At 37.0% G+C, this 25,383-nt stretch overlaps 1 protein-coding gene and 1 pseudogene across 1 annotated transcript in view; both read left to right on the forward strand.

Moving 5' to 3' along the window:
- Nucleotides 1–25,383, forward strand: part of Maml2 (mastermind like transcriptional coactivator 2) — a 336,157-nt gene that overhangs the window by 86,323 nt on the left and 224,451 nt on the right. The window lies entirely within an intron of this gene.
- The window catches only part of LOC134477668 (large ribosomal subunit protein eL21-like), a 134,801-nt pseudogene that overhangs the window by 81,122 nt on the left and 28,296 nt on the right, over nt 1–25,383 (forward strand).

Here is a 25,383-nt window from a genome sequence, read left to right on the forward strand (position 1 = left end):
AGCTTATGTGTCCTTGGCCAAGTCTCATATAATCTTTCTGTATCTGTGTCTTGCTCTGAAGATGGCAATGATGTTAAACTAGCTTCCCATCTTGCAGGGCTGTTGTAGATATTGCAAGATGAATAAATGTAAAAGACAATGAGAACAATGTGTGCACATATTGTTATGTAAAGGTTTGTTTTCATTGTGATAATTAGATATGAGTGTGAAATACTTGATAAATAAGTAGGAGGTAGCTCCTATTATATAATTTAAAAGGAGAACACAATGTAGTATGTAGCACTCTTTCAGAAATTCACTAAATGTTAGCTGACTTCATTATCTCTTGCATATGTCTGTGTTTTGGGGAGTGTAACTGAGAAGAAAGCACATCAGGAAAGAAAATGAGTAACAGGAAGGAGGTAGAAGCACATATTTTCCAATAACATAAATAACCTGATTTTATGGGTCAGAACAAAGTGGAAATTGACCAGATCTTGTAGAAGTATTGTTATTTTTATATTTTGTTTGTTTGTTTGTTTGTTGTTTGTTTGTTTAGTTATCTATCTGGACAGTGTCTTGCTGAGTCACTAAATTGCCCAGGCCAAATTCAAACCTTCAGTCTTCCTACCTCAACCTCACAAAATACATAATTTACAGGCTTGCACCACCAACTTCAACTGGCATTTAAAGAGTTTTTCTTCGTATTTGTGGTATATTTCTTCCATTCATGTTTCTTCAACAGTTTCAACCATAAATAAAACTTTGGAGACCTTGTGTTTGGAAAATCAAAAACAATAATCACTGTTTATAGTTCCCATCACTATAGAAATTTGAAGCATACTTAGCTTTTAGTTTAACGTTAAAATGTCTAAGTTAATAATAGTAATGCAGGCAGTTTCCAACTTATAAATAAATTTTGTCACAAAATTTCAGATCAAAAAGCAAGAATTTTGTGTCTTGGGGCTGGGGATTTAGCTCAGCGGCATAAGCACCTGCCTTGCAAGCAGGCAGTCATGAGTTCAATCCCCGGTACCGATAAAAATGAAAAACACACACACACACAAAAAGAATTTTGTGTCTTAAGATACCTTTACTTTAAGAAGGGATGCTATAAGAGATAATTAAAACTCAGGCCTACCTATCCAGCACCTTTGAGGGAAAAAAAACTACCTGGTCCTGTAGAACACCTGTCTCCATCAGTGATTCGCAGTATGTACTCTGATTCTAGCCACCACGGAGGTAACAGAAACATCTCCTATCTTCCACCATGAAAATCCTGGGAATGACAAGCCTGCCTGCGTCTTGCTGCCCAGGCTGTTTAGTAAAAGAGAAAAGAGTTTTAGGGATGTGTATGTGTAATATGTAAAGATGTCCTTCTTTATAATCCCAGAAAATTGTGTTAACCTTTGACCTTGGTTTTATTGCCCTCCATTCTCCCTCTAACTCTCTCCCTTCTTCACCAATCAGCCAGGCCATGATTCTGGGGCAAATTTCAGGTGTTTCTGTCTTAGTACTTCCCGAAGGTACTCCTACTGTGAAATTGAGAGGGCTTCAAAAATACCCATTTGAAAAAGGTAGTATTTAAAAGAAAAGAAAAACCTGGAGATATAGTACAGTGCTTGCTTAGCTTGTGCAAGGCCTTGGGTTTGATTCCCAGCATAACTAAAAGAAAAAAGAGGGGAAGACTCATAATGTAGTTATCGCCCAACAAGTCACCATTGATTCCGAAGCAAGGCAGAGCTCCCTGTGTTGTCAACCCAAAGCCTCCCTCACTGAGTGTGTATGTAAAAAGAGCCTTGAAGAGACACTGAGTGCCTAGCCCTTTAATATGTGTCCATCTCTTAATACTTTACCCAGAAGAGAAACTAACATTAGTTTTCTCTTTTTTTCTTGATCTCAAGCTGGTAATGTGACATGAATGTATTCATTCATGCCACAAATATTTGCCGAGCTTCTGTTTTGTTCTAAGCACTCTTCTGGATGCTAGGTATATAGTAATGGAAAGCAAATAATTTGTTTGCCAAGCCTAGACAGATGATAAACAAACATGTAACAGTATAGGGTGTCATATGGCAATAATTGCTATGGAAAGAATTAATTTCCTACAAAGTAAACCAGCAGGAGGCTAAGGAATAAGCTTTACAACCATCTGGAGAAAATTCTTAAACAGGGAATAACATATGCTAAGCCTCTGAACCAGGAGTACCTTTGTAAGAGACCACAGAAGCTGTCACTCTCAGTGGATCATGATCTGTGGGAAAGTGGTACAGAAATGCCTTACAGAACTCTGCAGACCATTAAAAAGATTTGCTTTTATTTTAAGATAGGAAGTAATGTGTTTTGAGCAGAAGCATACACATCTGACTTACATTTTAAAGGATTATTCTGGGTCTTGCCGCGTGTTAAGTTAAAAGTTTATATCATTAACCTCACTAAAAAATAGTGGTTGCTTGGAGCAATGTAGTAGCATGAGAAGTGGAAAAGTAGATTTTGGAGACATTTGAAATATAGAGCCAATAAGATTGCAATGCATTGGAAGCAGGGTGTCAAGGGAAGAGCAGAACCAAGAATAACTCCAAGTGGGTAACGTATGCTGCTAGATTTGACATTTACTGAGCTGTGGAATATTACTAGAATATATGTTTGGTGTCTAGGAATAGAGGTGAAAGAATTACAGATTTAATTTTGTACCTAAGTTTGACCCACTTATTAGACATTCAAGTAGGCGTGTCAACTAGATGGGAAGATAAGTAAGCTGAAATTCATGGATACAGCCTGGCTTAAAAAGTATGCATTTGAGTATTTAATGCTATCACATTGAATAGGAAGGAGGCGTTGGGACTGAGTTCTAACTCTAATGTATAGAGACCACAAAGATGGGGTGGACCCAACAAAGGAGACAGAGGAGTGTCTACTGAGAGGCTACTACGTAAGAAGGCAGCACCTCAATAGGGAAATAAAGGAAGAAGTTAAGAAAGAGTATCTGTCTGTGTCAAATGCTGCAGATAAATTAGGTAAACTGAGGAGAGGTGAGGTGAGTGTTGTATCTGATGAGGACTATTGGTAATTGTCAATTGTTTTATGCAAGTAAATTGGCAATCTGAAAAGCAGTAACAACAGCAAAATCCTGATTTGCAGTGCATACCAATTTCTGTGGTGTAAATATATCCATCATGGTCAATTTCAAGCTATCACTAGGTGACCAAATCCCTGCATATTTAACAATTGGATCGCACTAGTTTCAGCACACACTGCCTTGGTGACCTGGTAAACAGCTTTATAAGAAATACAAGGAGAAGAATTGGAGTGAGTTGGTATATTTTTAAAGAAATTATACTTCAATAAATAAAGTGATAACTGAATAATGATGTGGTTAATCAAGTTGTTTTTTAAATAGCAAATACAGTAGTGCATTTCTAAGCAGCTAAGAATTAGAAAGTGTTGAAGGAGAAAGCAGAGAGAATTGTGGAGATGAAGGCCTTGAGTTGGAAGGAGAAAGAGGTTTGAATGCACAGGGAAAGAATGGCTTGATCTCAGACAAGGATGTGGATAGTAGCAAAGAATAGAGCCATACTCGTCAACAGAAATGCAGTGGGAGCCATATAATGTCAAATTTCCTACCACCTTGATTAAAAAATAAGATAATCATTAACTGTAATTATTTTATTTAATCCAATATATGCAAACTATTTAAACATAGTTGAATATAAAACAATTACTACTGAGCTAGTTTGCATTCATTCTTTTGTATTAAATTTTTGAAACCAGTGTATTTTATGGATGTATTATATTTCATTTTAGACTTGCTAGATTTGGAGAAGGCAGGTATGAAAAATCAAGTAAGTTAGCCAGATGTGTTGCTGGTAGGTTGTTGGTGTGATGATTGCTGCTATTTTCTCAGTACAATGGGAAACGACTTCACTGAGGAACAGTGGGTTAAGAATTGAAAAGGCCCTGAGGTTGGAAGAGAGAAGAAATCATGTGAAGTGGTTATGTAAGAGAATGAGACAATCTCTAGAACCAGACAAATGGTCTAGGATTGGTGCAGCATCCACGGTTCACCTGAGATAAGTGGTCCTGAATCTGAAGTGAGACTAACCGTCCCAAAGGTGTATTTTCTTTTAGCCATCTTCTGTTCTGCAGAGACAGGAGCAGGGAGCATCTACAATGTGGACAAAGTTGGATTTAAATAAAATGCAGCTACTTGGAAGGCTAGGTTTTGAGGTGGCTGGAGGGTGGGTGACAGTAGGAGATGTTGAGCACAAATGTGTAGGAAGAGTTTAAAAGCATAGTCACATTTGCTTCTCAGCCACTAACCTCCTATCTTGGAGTTTTTCTCTTAGCAAGTTCCACAAACACTTTCTCTGGAGTCAGCTGAACTGACTGTATGTGCTTTCTTTCTCTTCCTTAGAAGTTGTCAAACTGATTTATTATTTTTGCATGGTCTGAATCTGGTATATATTTGTCAAGACTAAATGAGTGTGTTGAGCTGATTCTATATTTGTTGGAGGCTCCCAAGATATTAATGAAGGCTTTCTGTTCTCTGCTTGTAACCTGAAGCTGCCAGTCAAAAGAACAAATCAGAGGGTTTCTAACAACACACTGAGGTCCTTATGTAAGGAGGATCACACGCAATTTTTGTCTACAGAATTCCTCTTTGTATAATTATTCTTTTGATCATGCTACACATGAAAAGAAAAGCAACTGAGTATGAATCATGTCCTTGTTTCATTTGGAATTAACGATTGAGACATGACGAGGAGTCTGTGAGAATGCTGGTCAGAGAAGAGGTGACTGTTCTTAATTGACAAATGTTGTACATTTCCACAAGGATATTCTCAGAACAGACCTTTAATTTTATACATTACATTGACTAGTCAACATGAAAAATTGCAACCCTGAGTCTGATACTTTAGTAAGCGCAGCATAAACTTCCTCTATTGTAGATGTTGGAAGGGTCCATTATTTCTTACCAAATAAGTGAGACATATTTCACTCCATTTACATTTTTACCAAAGCAATGAGGAATGCACTCACTGGTTTTATATCAAAGGAATCGAGTGATGAATCTGCACAATGCCTTAGAAAGCTTTGACAATTAGCAGTTTACAAAGGTAGTGTAGATATATCCAGGAAGTAGATGACATGCCTTCTCTTCTCTGTTCCCTTCCACAACTTCCCAGGCAGATGCCTTGTGCTTTCTTTGCATTTTATGTGTACTTCAGTCAAGTTTAAGAACATAAAACCCCTTTTAGAACTTTATGATTGTGTGTGATGCTCTTCTGCATTTCCCACATTTAAATATGCCCGTGCAAAGTGATGGGTTGCTTAACATTAGGGATATACTCTGAAGACTGCACCATTACATAATGTCATCCTTGTATGAATATCATAGAATGTATTTATACAAACTAAGATGGTTAAGAGGTCATTAGGTGATATAATCTTAGGGAACAAAAATCACATATGCAGGCCACTGTTGACATTAACCATCATTATATAGTGCAGGGTTATGCTTCAAAATCCAATAAGGATCTGTTGATGGAATGAATGAGATGCTCTGCAAAGAAGAAGGCCTTCCTTGAGGTAACCCTTTCTTATGTGCCCCTATATACTTGGTTGGTGCATTTTTGCCTTTGATCCAATCCTTAGAATATATTTACTTATTGGTATCTTCCACAAGGCTAAACGTTCTTCACACTGTGTCTTATGTACTTTGATATCTGTGTCCAGAGTAGTGCCTAGCACAAGATAATCCTTTACTTTTGTTGTTATTATTGTTGTTGTTGCTGTTAAATGTGAAACGCCAGGAATTAAGTATGATACTGTGGTTCAGATGAACATAAAAATAGTTTGAGTTAGCCACAGATTTATAGCCCACACAAACTTGTGCTGAAGGAAATCAACCAAGCAGTATAATTTAAATATAAACTCCAAGTGAGGAGATAATAACCCAAAGCAGAAAATTTATATAAAAGATGCAGTCTTTGACCCTACATATTCAGGAATTAAACTGAATTTTCTAATCATCACAGTTCAAGCTCTTCATCCTATATACTCAGAAATTATTTGTAGATAAATGTCAATTTGAGGCCTAAAGGTATGTAGGAAAGGTTTATTTAAGGCTTAATAACTAAGTTTCATGTGAACTCTTGTTTGGGAAAGAAAACTTTCACACGCCATTAATATACCATAAATTGTGATTTATAAAAACATTCTCATATCCTGTCTAGGGTAAAATTTTAATATGGTCAACGAACTTTCCACTGAAACAGAAAATGGTAAAATTGACAAAATAATCTATCTAGCTATGCATTTTTTGTTTTGGAAACTTGTTATTTCTGAGTGGTTCTTTAATTTATTCTTATAAATTCTTCAGAAAAATCAAAGAAAATTGATTTTTTGAGAGGTTCCTTGAATATTGTATTTTGTATGTCAAAGAAGTATTGAACTAATTGTTCATTTGACTCCTCTTTTTTCTTGTTTGTACTATTAATTCTCCTGTCCAGTATGAATGTTATTGACATCTGAAAACTGGTATTTTAAGAAGTGTGTTGCTTCAATTGTATAAAGTTTGTTTTTTTTTAGTATGTTGTATAAATCTTATCTGTTTTGTTTGACTCTCTTTACAAATAATAGGCATTTCACTTTGGACGGACAAGTAGGTGGCTGAATGGATAGACAGAGTGGTTGAATAGAGTGTAATGTCTATGGTTGAATAGAGTATATGCTTTCAGAGTCTCCTGAGAGCAAGCCCAGCTTCCTACCCACTAACTCTCTAGGCTACGGCAAATTAATATAATCTCTGAGTTCTTCAGTGCAATTGTAGTTCTATAAGGTTGGTAGAAATAAAATGAAATAATGAATTACAGAACTTCGCGTTATAATTAGTACATAGCAAGCACTGAGAAATGTTGTGTCTATTACTATTACATAACAGTAAATGGCTATACTCATGTAACCCACTTTTTTCATTTAAGGACAAATAATCACATACAAATTATGAATACACTCTGTAGTACATTAGGGAATATCAGTAATATTCTGATCTTTATACCTGAAATGCTTCTGGCAATTAGAAGATGAAAAATTTAATAACCAGGGGCTTCCTTACCTACTTACAGAGTCCAAGAATCAGATACAACATTCTTGCACTTCAGGATAAAACAGCTGGTTGTATTAATGTTCCTTGTCTTATTAAAGCACCAACACTTTATGTGGTTTAAAATGTTTATTCATTCTAGGTAAGTGAGTCTTAAAGCAGATAGCTTTCCTCCATGATGACACGGAGGCTCTGAAACAGTAGTATTTTACAACATCTGGACCTCGTTGAGCCTGCACAAGTTGTACTAATTTTGACCCCAGACTTTATTCTAGAGGAGGGAGCCATACGATTTTTAGGCAAAGATACAAGGGACTTAAGTCAGCCTTTGAGTCAATTTTATACAGAAAAGTCCTTAAGCATGGAAGAAGCTCTCAAAGAATGCCTGTGCAATGCCTTCCAGTCTTTCCAGCTGGGCCAACATCTGGGTCTTTGGTGGTGGCGTGGGGTAAACGCCAGTGTGAAGCCAGCCAGCGGGAAAGGAGGTCCTGCGAGGCCGAGGCCCGAGTGGTGCAGACCGGCGTGCTGCTGTAGGCTTGAGCGGTGCTCGCTGCGTTCTTCCCACCCCCTTCTGCTGGTGCCGAGCTTCTAGCAGGAAGTGCCTGCCATTTAAGGAGCGCCATTCCCGACAGCAGGACCTCCCGCCCCTGCTCTGCGTCCTTCTCATTGGCCTGGAGGCGGCCGGGGCTGCTCTCTGCGAAGGTTCGCATTTTAAAAATGTCTTCTTTTGTCAGCTTGATATTTTCCAGAATTTAAAAGCGGAAAGGCTGCGAGTAGAACAAGGAAGCTATTAAAGATATATTAAATAAACTCTACTGGGAGTAAGTGTGTGTATAAGAGAGAATCTGTAACTTTTGCAAGGGAAGTTTTGATGATTGCTTATTATTGTAAGAAAGTGTGTGTGTGTGTGTGTGTGTGTGTGTGTGTGTGTGTGTGTGTGTGTGTGTTGTTTTCCCTGAACTGGAGAAGCAGATGTTTAAAGGAGACGGGCAGGAAGCAGCTCTGACAAATGAAAGGATTTTTGATTGAACTCATGAGCTAAAGTTTCCTGCTAGTAATTCATTCAACCCTAGGCTACATAAAAGAAAAACCCATATAGCTGAAATTTAATCGCTTAACTTTTAAAAGTACAATCAGAGCAAGCCTGTATGTGTGGCTGCCACAGGTAAAACTGAAATGATGCTGTATGCTGAGTTTAAACTATTACGTATTGGTAACTTAAAAATTATAATACCCGGCCTTCATTTCTCCCTCCTTTTTTAGTGCAGGAGCTAGAGGCTATCACTTATTGTCTGCATAAGTTAAATTCCTTGGTACTTTTTTTTTTTTCCTTTTAGTTGTTTTGTGAGCAGGTGCAGATGGCTCTCATGAAGTGGGCCCATCAGCCTGCAGAAACTCAAGTTTTAAAAAAATGGAACAACTAGATTTTGTGTTGTACCTCAAATTCGGCTGGAAAATGTTTTCCTCGTTTTATGATGAAATCTGCCACCTCTGTTTCTGTCTCTTAATGAATTTGGTTTGTTTACAGCCTTAAGGAAATCTTGTCACTAAAATCCAGCCTCATCACTCCTCCCGTATTTTTCAGTCTGATGATTTCACAACCACAGCCGTTGCAAAATAAGGGTAAATGGGCATTTTGAAAATCTCTGAAGATTTGTAAGAACTTTTTTCCCCTTTTTTGTTTCTTCATAGTAAACTGAAGTAAACAATTTCAGGAAGATTCAAAATGTTAAGACTGCTGTACTTTCTCATGAACATAATATGGAAGGAACTACTTTTCTTTATCAAGGTCTTATACTGGAAGGAAGAAGTCACTGCCTTCTATGAACTCTTAGTTTGGTGCCTTTATTATGAGTAGAAGACATAACAGTTAATGTAACTCCCATGGAATAGAGAAAGCCTCAGTGACCCTGGCAGTGATGAACCTTAGCTTGTGCTCTAATCACACCCCTGGGGTACTAACACAAAGGCATAGACCAAGTATCTGTAACCAAATGCCAGAATGTCACCTAGTTAACACTGTATCAACAAAAAGCAATGTTGCACATTAGCCAAAACATGTCAAAAAAAAAAAAAAAAAAAAAAAAAACAAATGGACTAACCCAAATCAGCATGATATTTACATATTTTCTGGAATTTTAAAAATTCTACAATCCTAATTTAAAACAAACCAAAGAGGCCCATCGAGTTGCATCTGGGTAGTGGCATCTTTTATGAGACCCCAGCAGGAAGTGAAAGGCTTGGACTGTGCCCTTTCATTGACCTTCACCATGATGACTGTCCCAGAAACACTGACAAAGACAATGAGTGTTAATAGGCAATCTTTTAGTTGTCAACAAAACGAAAGGACAAGTCTTCTTACCCTTGGCGCCTTAGACATTTTGGACTGGGCAAGTCCTTTTTGGGTAGGGCTGTCTTGGGCCTTGTGGGATGTTTATAATGCTAGCATCTACCCACTAAATAAATGCCAATAGATTCCCTACTCCAGTTATCACTATAAAATGTCCTTAGACTTTGCCAGATGTCTCCTGGAAGAGAGAGGAAAGGACAAATCAGCTCGGTTGAGAACCACTGCAACAGAAGAACAGTCTTCAGCCTCCTACATTGTTTCAAAAGAGCTTTCCAATAGATACTGGAAATAGAAACTGTGTGTTTATCTGCCCCAAAAGACCACCTAGTAGAAAGTAAAATCTGGTCTATGTAAGTCAGCATTTTGGAGTTTGTTTCTCTGAAGGCAAGACTTTCTTTTAGTTGAAAAGATAATGTATGGTACTATTGGGAGGCAGAGATAGTGAAAATAGTATAAATTATTGAAGATCTTTATAAATATATATGCTTTTATATTTTTCTAAAACTTTATCTCACAAAAACTCAGAGATCAAATGATACCAAAATCTTCTGACCATACTGAAATTAGTGTTTATATTTTGAAAGAATTTACTGAAATATTTCAACGTATTGAGTCTAATAGTGATTCCAGTTCACAGTGTAGGGAGATGCTGTTTGATCCAGGCTGCCTGCATATCCTACAGTGAATTATTATATATTAAAGCACTATTTCAGGAGCATTAGACATCTTAATTATAACTTTTTCAGTTTGTGTATATATAGTGTATAGTTTTGAAATGAAATTTATAGTTATTCTGCACTTCAATGAGACTTTTCATTTTTATATAATACAATAGTACCTTTCCGTTGGCAGTTTTCATTTGATAGGAAGACTCATTCGTACATCAGAGAATTATTTGGAACAGTGGGTCATGCCAAGATTATAATGTGGTAATTGCGCTTAAAATTGAGCTGTGCCAAAGCATTGCAAAAATAATAATAACTCCACTAAATGTATAATACTGACACAGACAGTTCATCAACTTTTCTTCATAGTTTGGAAAACAAACTAAATTTTTTATTTTTTGTATTTGAGGAAACCCTGGGGAAGAAGTAATCACAGTATAAAATTTGAACAGCTAATCGAATTTTCCAAATGATTTATTTTATTTTAATGTTTGCATCTAAAGCACAGACTCTTAGCTTTGGTTAGGTTTTTGCTTTGGGTATAGGTTATAAAGGAAGGTGCTATATAGCCATAAAGAAAAATGCACTGGTTAATATTTCCCCATAGAGTATTACTGATGATGAGGATACCTGTGAAGGCTGTAAGGAGAAACATTCTCTTTATCCCAACAGACTCCATGACCACCCTGTCGAGAATCTATGGTTTCCCTATTTTACCAAGAAGAAAACTGCAACTCAGAAATGTTAAGAAGGGCTGGGCTCTAGCTTAGTAGAGCACATCCTTAGCATAAGTGAGGCACAGGGTTCGGTTCCCAGCACACATACACAAAAGGACAGATGAGCCTATAGTGGCAGTAAATAGCAGGCAGGGGAGGAGGCAGTGTCAGAGTGAGACAGCACTAAAATGTGAGAAGTTTCTGGTACACCACCACTGTCTACTACTCTACTCGATGATATGCCCACCATTCTGCTCAGGAACATAAATATCATGATTCTGGTTTCTTATGATGAAACACACTCCATGTGGAAGCTCCAGTGGATGATTAGTAAGGGGTAGTCCTCAAATTGAAACTGGGGCTTTCGGCTTCTTCTTTTGATTTTTTATTCTCCTCTACCTTGAATTGAGAAGCATAAAAAACTCAAGATATGTGAATTAACACTTAATAATGTATAAAATCTGGATCACGAGAAAGTGTATTCAGGCCTCAGTTTTCAAGAAACGCAAATTCTGAAAGTTTCAGGAATTATATTTCAGGAATTGGTCCTTTACAATTGACCAAAATATTCGTGGGTTTTGCATCATTCCTTTCCAGGCTTCCTGAGGAAAACCACCTTAGAGAAATGGTAGTCTGACATGACATTCTCTAACAGAAGTCAAGACCTCTTCTTATCCCTCATTTAGAGGAAGAAAATTTATCTCAGTGAGCTGCAACCTACAGCCTTTTCTATCTCCTTTCACATAGTAAATCATTGAAACTTTCCATTGCTAACCATCAAGAGAATAGCACAATACTTACTTTATGGTGGTCAAAAGGATTTAGATGTCCACTTCATTGTATTCAAGTATGGGTGAGTGTTCAGTAGACCAATCCTGAATGTTAAATGTTCAGCCCTAAAATGTTAGCCTAATTTGCATGTTAGTTACAATTCCGGTTGTGACTTAGCCCTGACTAGTGAACTCGTTCCCTCTTGGTTCATTTCTCGTGCTATAAGTTGTTTCTTACTTGAACTATCACCAAAGCATCTCTCTTTTTTCTGTTTTCTCTGGGAACTACTGATGCCCAAAGCAACTATTTACTTCTAGGGACAATGATCCTTCAGCAGTTCCCTTTATAAATTCTTTCTTGCTTAGCTCTTTTTCCAAAAAGTTTCCATCAACTATATTCCATCAGTGACTCAGTAATGTTCTACCCCATTTTGTAAACAGGTTCTTTATCCGACCAGCTTGCTAGACTCTTGGATAAGTTCACATTTATTGACTTAGCTCTTCTAGTAATTTCTGGCTCATTGAAATCTTAGCAAACCCACCTCCACATATTACAGTTATAAAGGAAGGTTTGTCTGCAGCAGTAGTAGCTGCAATGACATCTAACTTTGGGCGGGTGGTTATTGATCCAGAAGTTGGACCTAAACTTCTTTGTGAGGGTGTTTGGAGCAGTGACAACACAGCAGTCATGGAAATGCTGCTGTGGAGACAGCATGGCTTGGACTCACAAGGGAGATTTCATTAGAAATTGGGTTCTTTTTCTCTGGTCTCACAAATTATTTCCAGAGGTTAGCCACTTACAGAAAAAATAAATCCTCTCTCACTTGCAACTAAAGAATATGTTATTTGACTTGAAACATAACACAAATATTCCTTTGTGCAATTTTGCTTTGTGCTTGATGAGTTTAATATTGCTTTCCTCCTTTATACAAATCCTTCACAGATTTCAGATGTGAGGTGTCCTCGCATGAAATCCTTAAAACAAACACTGTAATGGTGAACATAACAGTTTTATTGTCTCCTGCATATTAATGAAACTCACAGCTAAACAGCTAAAGCTCTGTACTAATTGCTTGTCCTCAGAGCTTGGTATTTCAGGTCTAATTCTCTTTAGAATACCAGCTGGCATATTATATGCAAAAGCACCTTTGGTTACTTTAACTACTTACGTACTAATTTAGTAGTATGGAAAGCATTAGGTATGTATGCAGGCAGAAAATAGCAGAATATTGAACAATTTTTCAAATTTTAACAATGTAGTAAGTCAACTCACTTGATGTTTCTAGCTACAACAGATGTTTGTTGTCAAGATACATCCCAATGAAGTGTTTGTGGAAATTAGCATTAGCTTAGCAAATTATTTTTATGGCAGAAACATTCTAACTAATGAGCAAGGTGTAAACTGTGGAAATCTGTGCACCCAAAGAGTGTAAGCATGCTATAAATGACTGTGTGGTTGTCCAAATATATGATTTGCATATCCAGTTCTAATACAGGACTGTTTATGAATTAGTGAGAGAATGAATTGTTAAATTTTATAATCATCTTGATCCATTAGCTTAATCTATTAGTTAAATTTCACATTGCCATAGGAAGTGAATTTTAAATATATTCTTCCTTGTTTATTTAGCTTTCTTTTTACATATTTAATGTTTTGTCTGGCAAATGACTGAAACAGCCCCTTTCATTTAGTATTGACATTCCATGGTATTAAAACTTTCCCATGGTGCATCTCAGCTGTATTAACTTACTGCTATTTTTGATATAAAAGCTTAGTCTGTAGTTACCCATGGTATAGCTAGCAAGCTATACAACTTTTTAAGCAATGTAAAATTTGGAGGTGCTTAAAAAGAACTTTCTGCATGTTTACTATATGTCTGTTTGCTATATTTTGTGGAAAACAGCTTCAATCTTGGGTAGTTGATCCCTTCTTTGGAGAATGAAAATAAACTCATATGAAACAATTTTAAAGAACACTGATATGTGGGGGCTGGGGATTTAGCTCAGCGGCATAAGCACCTGCCTTGCAAGCAGGAGGTCGTGAGTTCGATCTCCGGTACCGATTAAAAAAAAAAAAAACTGATATGTGTTATGTAGCAGAAGCTATTAGAGATCAGGATAATAAGGTGTTAATTTGTGGGTTAGGCAGCAAGTCTCAAAGGAGTTAAGGAAGGCAGAGATCAACATAGGCTGAGGTCATCAAGGAAGACTCTCAAAACAAACCAACAGTTTTTACAAGCCCCTTCTCTTGTCAAAGCACTATGAAGGCAGACATGGGCCTTTTGCTATATCTGAGAGAATGAGAAGAAAACTGACTGGCCAAGAAGAGAAGGTATAGTAGTATTAAGTGCAGATGTTGGGGAGGGGGGAGAATTGACAAGGGAGAACCACAGCTATGATAATCTGCTTAGCACTGTAGAGCTTCCTTAGACTGATGCAGATATGCCAGTTTAGATTTTTAAATTTTAAATTCCTTTTGGCCCTCATGCTTGGTCTGCAAAATACTAGTTCAGAGGTTTTGCCATAAAAGAGAAAGACAGAGAGAAGCAGATATTGCTGTTCTTCAAGATTCTGAAAGGTGATCTAGCAGAAATGATAGATGGTACTCACTAGCAACTTTTTCTTGCAAAGAAAAGCACTTACTGAGAACAAAGGTACCAGGCAACCTATACAATGTATGATGAATGCCTAGAACTTAGTATACTATAGAAGAGATTGTCTAAGAAGATGGTAACTAAGCTTTAAATGTTATTTATAGTGTTCACTCTCTTTGGATATTGTAAAAAAACTCACAAGTGGCTCCATTTGATAGGCAGTCTTTTCTATTTTGAAACAGTGTTTTAATGTAAATAAGTATCCATTATGTTTTCTGAAATCCAGTTCCCACTCAAACTCCTGCTACAGAGTCTAAGACCAGTCATTTCTGGTTCAGAAACTCAAAGACACTCCCACAACTTTTGTTTATCTGATAGAAAGAATTTATAGGGAAATGTTTATTTTTAAAGATAATAGACCTTTAGGTTTGAATTCAGAGCTCAATTAAAATTGAGGTCTAGTCTAGTAAGTTTTCTGGCTTCTTTTCAAAGTTCTGTAGGTAATTTTACTTTTAAGGTAACATAAGATCTCAAATCTTTTATTTCATTTGGACAGCAATAGCAAAAGATCCTTTTGCTGTTGTGGAGTTTTGGGAAGTAAGCAGAGGATTCTTCCTGTGCTATCCTTTCTTTCATTTGGCAGCTTATGCTATATATCTGTGAAAAGAGTTGTATAATGTAACGTGTGCCAGTGGTACACAAGTTTTGGACAACGAGAAGCTCTAGTCCTCCTGAAGCAAAGAAGTTTTTCCTTCGTCATGAATTCACAGTACTCTTTTGGTGTGATGACTCCTGTCATTTCCCTCAGGACCCCTGAGCTGAGCAGACATAGAGTGCTTACTTTCACATCATGACAGAAACAGCATTTATTTCTAACATAAGCAATGCAGTGCATCTATTGTAATAAAGTGTGGGCCAGATGTGCTGCCTGGGTTAAGACAGATTTTACTGCTGTTTACATTCTCTTCTGGCTTTAATATAGAGCTTCTAGGATGACCAATGCAGTGGTGAAGGGGGATATCAGTTGATGGTTGAATATTTAAAATGATATAAAGCATTTAAGTGTAAACTGGGTTTTTCAGAAATATGTCTTTCTAAGTTAATTTGGAATCCTTGTAAAAATAATATTTTAAGGATCCCTCTCTCTCTTTCTCTCTCTCTCTCTCCCTCTCTAGTTTTTGTTTTTTGTGTGTATGTGTGTGTGTGCTGAGAATCGAACCCAGGACCTTGTGCTTGCCAGGCAGGCACTGTACCACTGAGCTATATCCCCAGCCCTATGAAGAAATATCTCAATCTCCTTAGCACACCAATACTTAGAGGGAAATATTAAGAAATAGATGATCACTTAGATTAATGTCTCTCCATTATTTTACAGATAAAAAGTCAACCCTGAGGAAAGTAATCTTTGGTTTCAGGTCACAAAGAAACATACTGGTAGAATGAAGTGATTCTAAATCCAGGTATCCTGACTTTCAGTCAAAAGGAGTGATGGAGGAAGAAAAACATTCTTCCAGATCAGCCATCAAACCTGGTCTGTAAAAAACCAGATAGTAAATAGTTCATGTTCTGAAAGCCAGACAGTTAATATCAGAAGTATTCAGCTTTGTCTTCCTGGCCCCAAAGCAGCCATGTACAACATGTAAACAAAAGAGTATTTCTGTGTTCCAATAAAACTTTATTTACAAAAATAATTCATGGGCCAACATTAGCCCCTGGACCATAGTTTATTGACCTTTGCTCTAGATCTAAGGCAGAAAATAAGCTTAGAATTCTTCTTGGGTGCTTCTTTACGGGCCATAACCCAAATCTGATCTGTCATGGAGAATGTCAGATTTTCCTAGGCCCAGAGGGTGCTATTAGTTAGATAAAATTGCTCTGACTCAGGCAAAACTGACTCTTTTTATAGCTTTTTGGAGAAAATGTTGTTTATGAGAATTTTTAAGTATCGAAGAGTCATTCTTCAGGATTGTCCTTATGTCACTATTGTTCCACTTAAATATGGAAGATTTATGAGCCTATATGCCTTTCAAAAGTTAAATACACTCACAACTGAGGGTTTCTGTTACCATTGTTAGATATTGTTAACTTGAGTAATCCTTTAAAAATCTAAGTTTGTGTCCTTCAGAAACATGATTCCAGAGTTTGTGGTTTAACAGCAGTTAAGAAATGGAAATGAAGCAAAGGTTTAAAGATCCCTGAATTTCTATGCACAATTGCTTTTAGATCATGAAAGTTTGAGGTTTTTTCTTTTTAAATTCACAGGATGTGGGTGTGTGTGTGTGTGTGTGTGTGTGTGTGTGTGTGTGTAAAAGAGATGGAGAGAAGAAAAGAGAGACAGAGGAAGACACATCTTTGTGAAGCAAGTCAGAGGGGATACTTACATCTATGACAATAACGGTCCTGGAATCAACTCTTTTCCACTTAAAATTTCTTGGCTTGTTCTCTCTCCACATATAGACTCTTTTATTCCTATCCTCATAATTGCATGAGAATGCCCCTTCAGGAAGTGCTGTACATTGTTTTTGCTGGTCTCAATCCAGAACCAAAACTTACATGGAGGATGGAAAGATGTAGCATGGAGGCGGCGTTCACTGAGGCAAGGAAGGCAGACGGAGGACTTCCGGTTTTGAAGGCCCACCAGGAGCTCTGCCAGAAAGCACACAGACTGCTCCTGCTTCCTGCTTGCATTTCCTTTTTGTCTTTTGCTGCTGTTTGTTCCACTCTGCTGCTCTTACATTGCTTTCTTGCCACCTCCAAATCTAAACCCATGACAGGTGAATGGGATGTATGTCAGGGTCAGTCTCAAAGAGAATAATTTAGTTATTTTCTGTTTTCTTCCCAGTCTATCCTACGCTACTGTAAGCGAGGGGGAAAGCACATAAATGATTTAACTTGTCCCCCATAAAAATAATATATTTTCAAGAATAAAAGTTTTATATATCTGTAAAAAGTTTGGACAGCATTTGAAAGAAATTTATTTAATAATTTCTTTTTAATACAAATAAGTTTACAGTAAAGCCTCTGTTCTCATGATCGTGTCAGTGTCCAGTGCAAACTCTGTACAAGTGATTTTTTTACTCAAACTTAATTTGTTTTTGATGGTGGAAAATGCCTGTTTATTCTGTTTGTTTTCAAAGTATTAATAAGCATTTTTCATTGCATTAATGATGACATTAAGTAATTAGTCTTTAAAAGCAGATAATTAAAAGGTTGATATCCTTCTCAGAGGAGGCACGTAGTAGAATTTCATTTTAGATGATTGTGTTAATGCTTACAGTTCAGAACTTAAAAAGCTGATTTCTCATGTTTCTCAGCAGCCTTCACAACTTATTCTAAGGCAATGAAATGGCTCATTGATCTAATTTGTGGTACTAATGCTCCAATTGTGTAACTCAGTCATATCTGTAGCTCAGAACCCTCCTATAAGAAATAGCTTTCTTGTACTTTCTATCCATTACTTCATATTTAGATGTCAAGTCTTAAGGAAATGCAGGGCCTATTTGTTTATATGAATGTATAAAGGAAATGTATTTACCCATAATGAAATACTATTCTGCCATAAGAAAGTTAAACTTGAGATAAACTTTGTAGAAAAATGGATGTACCTTGAGACCATAATGATAAGTAAATTAAATTACATGCAGGCTTAAATACCCCATGGATCCTCTTACCTGAGAAACTCAAATTACAAGTAAAGAGCAAAAATAAACAATAGATAATAGAAAATGGAGTGATAGATCTTTCTCAATGAGAAAAGCATCCAGAGATAGAAGGGGGAAGAAGGAGAAGAAAAGGGCATATATAAAAGGAATTAAAAGGCATCATGTAGAGGTACCAACCCCACACCAGAACTGTAAATATTATTTGCTCTAAACATATACTAATAAAAATAAATAATCACATTCTTTTTTTTTCTTTTTCCTTTTTATCGGTACCGGGGATCGAACAATAATCACATTCTTAAAAAAAAGAATATAGGCCTTTAAGGATTCTGTTTGGATAAATGCCCACCACAAGGATCCTTACTTTCTCAGAATTTCTGTAGCAGTTTCAGTTTGTGCCAAAAATTCCTCACTTAATTACATGTTATCTTGGATCACTCCACTGATTTAAAGCATAGTGTTGAGCATGTATTCCATGCAGCCCTTTGAAGAGAAGGCAAACGGGTCATGGGAGAGCCAGGAATGTGATGTTTAGAGAAGACCACAGGCATCCAATAGGGAAGAATCATATTGGAAGATTTGTTAACATTTAACTCTGACGCTTAGACTCACAAGCACAATGACTGAAAGTCCAAATATCACACATTGCTACACTGACCAGGCAATCTCATCTTCACCTGATTCACAGAGGCTGATTAGAATTCCAGGCTATTAGTTCTTAATCCTGAAGACTTCAGAGTACCACAGGTGAACTATGTGAGCTCTGTTACAGCTGTCAGAACTCTGGCAAGGATGTGGAATGATTCCAATGTTCAGAGGATTAGGAGAACAAGAAAGTGGTATATGTTTATCATGAGGATGTTCACTGCCCACAGAGAAGAGGAATAGTATCCTTCTGTGAAATAATCTTAGACAGTAGACAGTGCCTTCTTAAATGCTTACTGTTCCAGGCAAACTGTTTACTTACATGGTTATTCTGCAACTCTCACAATGATCCCATGGATGACAAGCTTTCTTTCCAACTGACACATTCTTTTGTGTCTTCTTTTTTTTTGGTAGTGGGGATCGAACCCATGACCTCGTGCTTGGCAGGCAGGTGCTTATGCCACTGAGCTAAATCCCCAACCCTTCTTCCTGTCTTAAATGTAACTGGTTAGTTTCCAGTTAAGTCTTACTATCATTTTGCTGATTGTTTTAAAATATCTGCTGTTGTATTCAGAGTTATCTCATTTTTGTCTTTCACACATCCCCAGCATACTTTTCCTGGTTGTCTTCCTTTATTGCTAGAGCAGGCTCCACTAAATAGTGAGTGATGATTATCTGCACAGCACCAGTGCAAAATTCTTAATGACATCACCTTCATAAACACTTATGTATTCCACACTTTGGAGACAAGCTTTTTCAGTGGCTATGTCCCAGCATTATAAAGGTTAATAGACATACAGAGATGAAGAAAACAAAGTCTCTTCCCTTAAGGATTTCACACTTAAAAGACAGGTGTATAAGACAAGTACAATAATGTGTTCTGAGTTCTGCCATGAGAACAGATGGTGGGATCCCAAAGAAAAATTATCCATTTTAATTGTGGGAATTGGAGAAATACTTACAGAGAAATAAGTATATTTATTAAAATTCTTTATATATGGATATTTTGTTTATAGATTATCTTAGATACCAATTCAGATCATTAAAAATCTTGGACCCTTTCTTATTCATGTGTATTCACTTGTCATTAAATACTTATGCCTGATCTAAGTTTGGAATGAAAATGTCACAAGATACATCTTTCACTGTTTCCTGATTTACTAAACATGGAAATGTAGCTCAGGACCTGAGCATTTAGGGATCTCATGTGACCATGAGAACATTAAATAAGGAAGGAAATGCAGAAGTGAATATGATGATCTATTACAAAACCCCTGTAATAGAAAGGTAGGGTTTTAATTAGCCAGGCAAATGTCAAATCTATTCCACACGTATCACATCATACTAACCCTAATATAATCTCTAAGTCGGCTGAGAGCTACCCAAAGAGATATGTATAGATGAAATTGGAGAACGTGGGGACCCTGTAGATCTCTTTAACTCTGTGTGTACTGGGGAAGGAGATTAATCTATAGGTCTCAAATTGGCCAAAACAGAATCAGAATAATTTGATGTGAACATCCTGGAAATCAGGAAATGTAAGAAGCAGTTGTTCCTGTATGTATTTCAGCAAATCATTCAATATCTTTGTGTATTCATTTACTCATCTGAATAAAGAGAACTAGTATATGTAACTTCATCTCTGCATATAGGATGCTATCCAGTAATTCAAATAGGGCTCTGGTCCTCCAGCATTTCTTTCCTTCATTTTGTTAAATCAAAAACAAACATCTACAAATCACACAAAAATAAATACATATACATCCTTAAAAAAACATTACGTGAAGTACAGGATTGAGGTCCAAGATACACAAAATATAGAAGTATATATAAATACTTGAAAAGTTTATAAAATTTTGAAAGAGACACTACTGCATTTCACTGTGTTTTTGTAAACTGAAAATTTTTGAACAAATGTTGGTATCATCAAACCCACATTTTATCCTATTCAGGATACACTATTCCAGGCTAGCTCAGTCTATCCATATTCATCTTTCCCTAGTTTATATAGCTCAGGATTTTCTTTCTAAAAGTGGAACAAAGGAAAATTATATTTTAGGAAAAAATCTTTTATTAAATGGTGCATGTTTCATTAAAAATCCTTTTTTAAATTCATTTCAGTTTTAAGCTAATTCTATTGAGGAAAACAATTCTGAAAAAGTGAAATTCTGTAAAATCTAGATAAAAGTAACATGTGCAGCGTAAGCATAATAATTCCCTATTTAAGAAAAGGTTTTAGTGGTTCTAGGATAGCATAATACCACAACTAAATTTCTGTTTTCCACATCTATATCCACCTTCTTGCCTTTGATATCTATCTGTGATTTTGTAAGACACACTATTATGCAAAAATGGATCCCAAGTAACTGTATTTCTTTGCAGCCCAAATAGTTCACAATTTCTTCAAAAATTGAATAAACCACCTTAATTGAAAATTTGTACCATTGAAGATCAGTTTTTCCATTAATAAAATACAGTGCTTTTCCAGATTTTCAGTATCTGCTGGTTTGAAGGAAACACTTGTAAATTTGTAAGTGAATTAACCAATGAATTTATGTTCCAGGTATTGATGAAATTGGAGAACGCGGGAACCCTGTAGATCTCTTTAACTCTGTGTGTGCTGGGGAAGGAGATTAATCTTTAAGGCACTTAGTCTCATTACACGAGAAAGACAAGCCTTACGGTAAAGAAAGGCTTCTCACAGGCCACATGGGCTCCTTGTGGAGCCTTAAGGAAGGGATGACTAGAGCTCCCTGGAAAGCCTCCTAGAGGAGAAGCCAGAAATTCTACAGGATCTTATTGGTTGTTTTGCCAAAATTTTAATTAGAAAACACCCAAATGTATAATCAATACTCCTAAGAAATGATAGTAATTTATTTCTTTAAATATGTAACAATATTTCAATTATGCATTGTTCTCTTTTACCATTCATAGATTTCTTGGTGCTTTGGGGTCGGATTTATGTTCTTCTGCCTCTCTTGACTTATCTGAGAAATTCTGGCACTAAGCAGGTCTGGATGTTTTTGTCCAGACATTCTTAAGTTATTTGGTAAGAAGTAAAGTCTTTGTTGCATTTTTCTGCTGAGAAACTGCTTTTTCTTTTCTCTCTGTTTAAAACCTAAACTCAGTAAAAGCTCTTTTATTTTTATAGATTGTTCGGCAATGCCACAGCTTTGGAAGTGAGATAATAAAGAACATTTTTTTTATCAACTAGAAGTAGCCATATTTTCAGAAAATAATGAATAACATTTAAGGCTATCAAAGGCAACTGGACAAGAGAATGCATGAATGTGCTTACATGAAAGATAGCCCAGTGCTTTCAATGCCCGTATCAGCAGGCCTCCAAATTGCTTATGAACGAATTGAAATCATGGCCATTCGCCAGCCAGAGGCAGCATCACCACAATGGAATTCACAGTTACACTCTTAAGATTTTCTAAATACAGTGAGGGTCCAGGAGCCAGGACCTTTTGTAAATCAGTCTTGTCTGGTCTGGTCCAGCTGACTGAGCAAGTGATTCTTGTCTTTGTATGGAGACTTCCTCAATGTCAATCAGTGTTTGTCCCTAAAATTAAAATGTCCCAAGGGGTAGGAATACAGAGGTCATCCCTTTTCTTGCCAGACACTATACTAGTTGGGGCAGGAAGTCATCCTGAGTGGAAAATCAGGGACTACATGGATGTTCCGGGGATACTGTTTGGAAGTCAATAAAGTGGAGCCATTTTTTCACTATGACTACATTTTTTTCCCGCTGAAGGGACTCCCCCTTCATAGAAACTGCGTCAGAACCTGAGAATAGGGTGTTATCGTGAAGCAAAAAAGCAAAGAAATTAAAGGGTTACACTTCCAGAGTGTTATAGGAACCTGAATGCAGCACTGTGGTGCGAGGAGAGCGGCTGAAATTAGCTGATAAGGGTAGGAGGGAGCCAGGTCCCCAAAGGGACCAACACGAGCCTGTCCAGAGGTCGGCAGAGGCAAATTCCGTGAGCCCTCTCTCCCTTCCTGAACGGCAACAACACCACTTTGAAGAACTGAGTTTGCAGTGAGTTGCAATATTGGTAAAGTCAGAAAGATTAACAACAGCAATAGTAATAAGCATTTATTCTATGCCAAATAATCAGTTGAAAACACTGAAAGTATTTTTTCATTTAAATTTATGACAACCACATGAAGACAGATAGCATTATCTTTGTTTTACTCATGAGGAAACTGAATCTCAGAGAGGATAAAAACACATCAGAAGTCACGTAACTGATTCATTGAGCCCTTTGGTTCTTAATGTAATGACTGATTTGTCACAGTTAGTGTATTTCAGATTCCTCAGATGAATCTAAAATTTCTTACTGTTTCTCAAATGAAATGATGCGAAGACATCCTTACTAATCTTCATGTAATTTTTATTTATTTTCTGCCAATTCTATCTGATTAAACTTAAAAGTTTTAGAGGTGCAAGGATAACATGGGCCAGTGTTTCTGATACTACATCTAATTAGGCAATCAATGCATTTTTATGTTAAAAAAGAGGAATGGGTAATGTCAACTCAGAGAAGAGCAACATTTAGTTGCTTTTAATTGACATGCTCAATTAGGGATTAATTTTATCTGTAGAAGATCTTATCTTTCTATATTATATAAGCTTGGAAATAGCTCATTTTTAATTTTTGCTAAGTGAAGCTTTTGAATGTTCCTTGAAACTAAATGGAAAATTTTCCAAATTAATGCTTGGCAGTTTGGCAGGTGGGGAAAAAAAATCTTTCCTCTTAAGCATCTTTTCCAGGGAACAGATTAGTGCTAATTGGAGGATGTTTTACTAATGGAATATTTTTCTTCACATTAATGTCACTGTCCTTCATCCCTGAGGATGGTATTATTGGCACTGATTGCAGTCAGAGGCAGAAAAACCATTTCACAAAATTCTATTTTTCACCCACCCTGAGACCACTGTCTTTTGTTTAAAAGCTTGAAGCTCTTTGTCAGGACTGACATTGCTTGGGGTCCTACCTGGTAAAATTGTAATAAACCCAGAGCTGTGTCTTAAATTTCACCCAGATTTGTACTCCATTATAGAAACTACTTCGTAAGTAACTTATGCTATCAGGGTTCCAAGTCTGATTTCAAGCCCCAAGCTGTCTGTGGTGAACAAAATGGCACTAGTATACGAAGGTTTTATATTCTACATCCACTGCACACCATATATCGTCTTTCCATTTCCAAGACCTGGCATAGTGATTGACTGATGGAAGATAATAAGAATCTGCTAAATACATTACTGACTGAATGAATGACAGTCTTGTCCAGCCAGATGGGTTCCATAGCATGATTTCTAGTAACCAGCTCAAAATGTGTTGCTGATTTCAGAGACTAAAGATCATAGATTAGAAACTATCAATGCTTACGGTGAAAATGGTTATAGTATACTATCTGATTGATATTAGCTATCTAATGGGAATAATGAATTACCTCAGAATGCAGCAATTTAAACAATTAACAGTGCCTCATAGGGTTCCTTAGAGCAACGAATCTGGGCGGAGTTGGCTGGGTGGTTCTGGCTCTGAGTTTCCTACGAGGTTATAGTCAAGCTGCTTGCTGAGGCTGCTGTCCACTGAAGGCTTAAGTGAGACTGGGCATCTGCGTCTGCACTTACTTATGTGGCCACTGGCAGCATACCCCAGCACAGGGGCTTCACCCAGGGAAATAGAGCAGGAGACCCCCTTGTGGGCCTCTCTGCATTCTTATGCTGTGGCAGCTGGCCTGCCCCATAGCCAGTGACCCGAGAGAGAAAAAGGAAGGTGCATGTCTTTTATGACTTAACTTCCTAAACTACATTCCATCACTTCTCTAGACGAGCACTGCTCAGTCAGGCTTACACTAAGGAGTAAGGTAATTCATTTCCACCTTTCGAAGGGAGAAGCAAAGAATGTGTAGACATGAGAAACCACTAAAATACGCAAATATTGAAATTCCTTCAATATATTTGCACAAATTGTTACTGTAGGTGGGTCAGTGTATCACAGTGTTCAGTTTGTCAATAAGAAACACATTTAAACAAAGTACTTTTCCTGGATATTAGCAAACTTAAAAATTACATCTATTTAAACACATCAGAACCACCTTATATGAGGAGTTAGCAGTACTGGAAAAATCTAAATAATAACTGGATTTTGTTTCTATTTTATTCATCTGAATTGGATTCAGTGCAATCAGTTTTTTAAATTGCGTGTATTTTGCAGCGAGTATTAGGTCATATACAGACTTGTGCAAATGTGGATAAGGCATCATTTATCCCAAAGAAGCTGACAGTAGCAGACATGACGAACTCGTAACTCAAAACCTAAATACCAGGATCATTGTAAACAAACAAACAAACGAAAAAAACCCAAACTTTATAATAGAGCTGTAGAGCAGGTATTGTGGATACACAAGAAGAGAAGAAAGTTCATTAGACACACAGGATACAAAGACATGTCGGAAGAAGGGCCATCTGACCTGCGTGTGTACGATCAGAAGTCATCCAAATAGAACTGTGATAGCAAAGGCGTAGAGGGAAAATAGAGGTCTCGTCGGAGAACTATGAAGAAGCTGGGAGAAGGCTGGAATTTGGGTTCAGAAGGATCAGCTGGAGCCATTTGAATGCTATGATACGGTCTAGCCTGGGCAGTAGGGTTTATTTTGAAGGGTGGTATTAATAATAAAGGAACAAACTGATACCGTAGGAATTAACAGACGTGTAACAGTATGGTAATAACATCTATTCCTTTTCTACTATCCGCCACACCCAGTACTTATATTATCTCTAGTCCTTCCTGCAACCTTTAAAAAAATGTATTAGTACAAGTTTGAATGCATAATGCTTACATTCCTCCTGGGGAGCTGATACTTCTGCATTGCATGTTTCAG

Source organism: Cavia porcellus, unplaced genomic scaffold (genome assembly GCF_034190915.1).
Source record: "Cavia porcellus strain 051 isolate PalLab524CR breed Dunkin Hartley unplaced genomic scaffold, mCavPor4.1 scaffold_9, whole genome shotgun sequence".
Classification (NCBI taxonomy): Eukaryota; Metazoa; Chordata; class Mammalia; order Rodentia; family Caviidae; genus Cavia; species Cavia porcellus.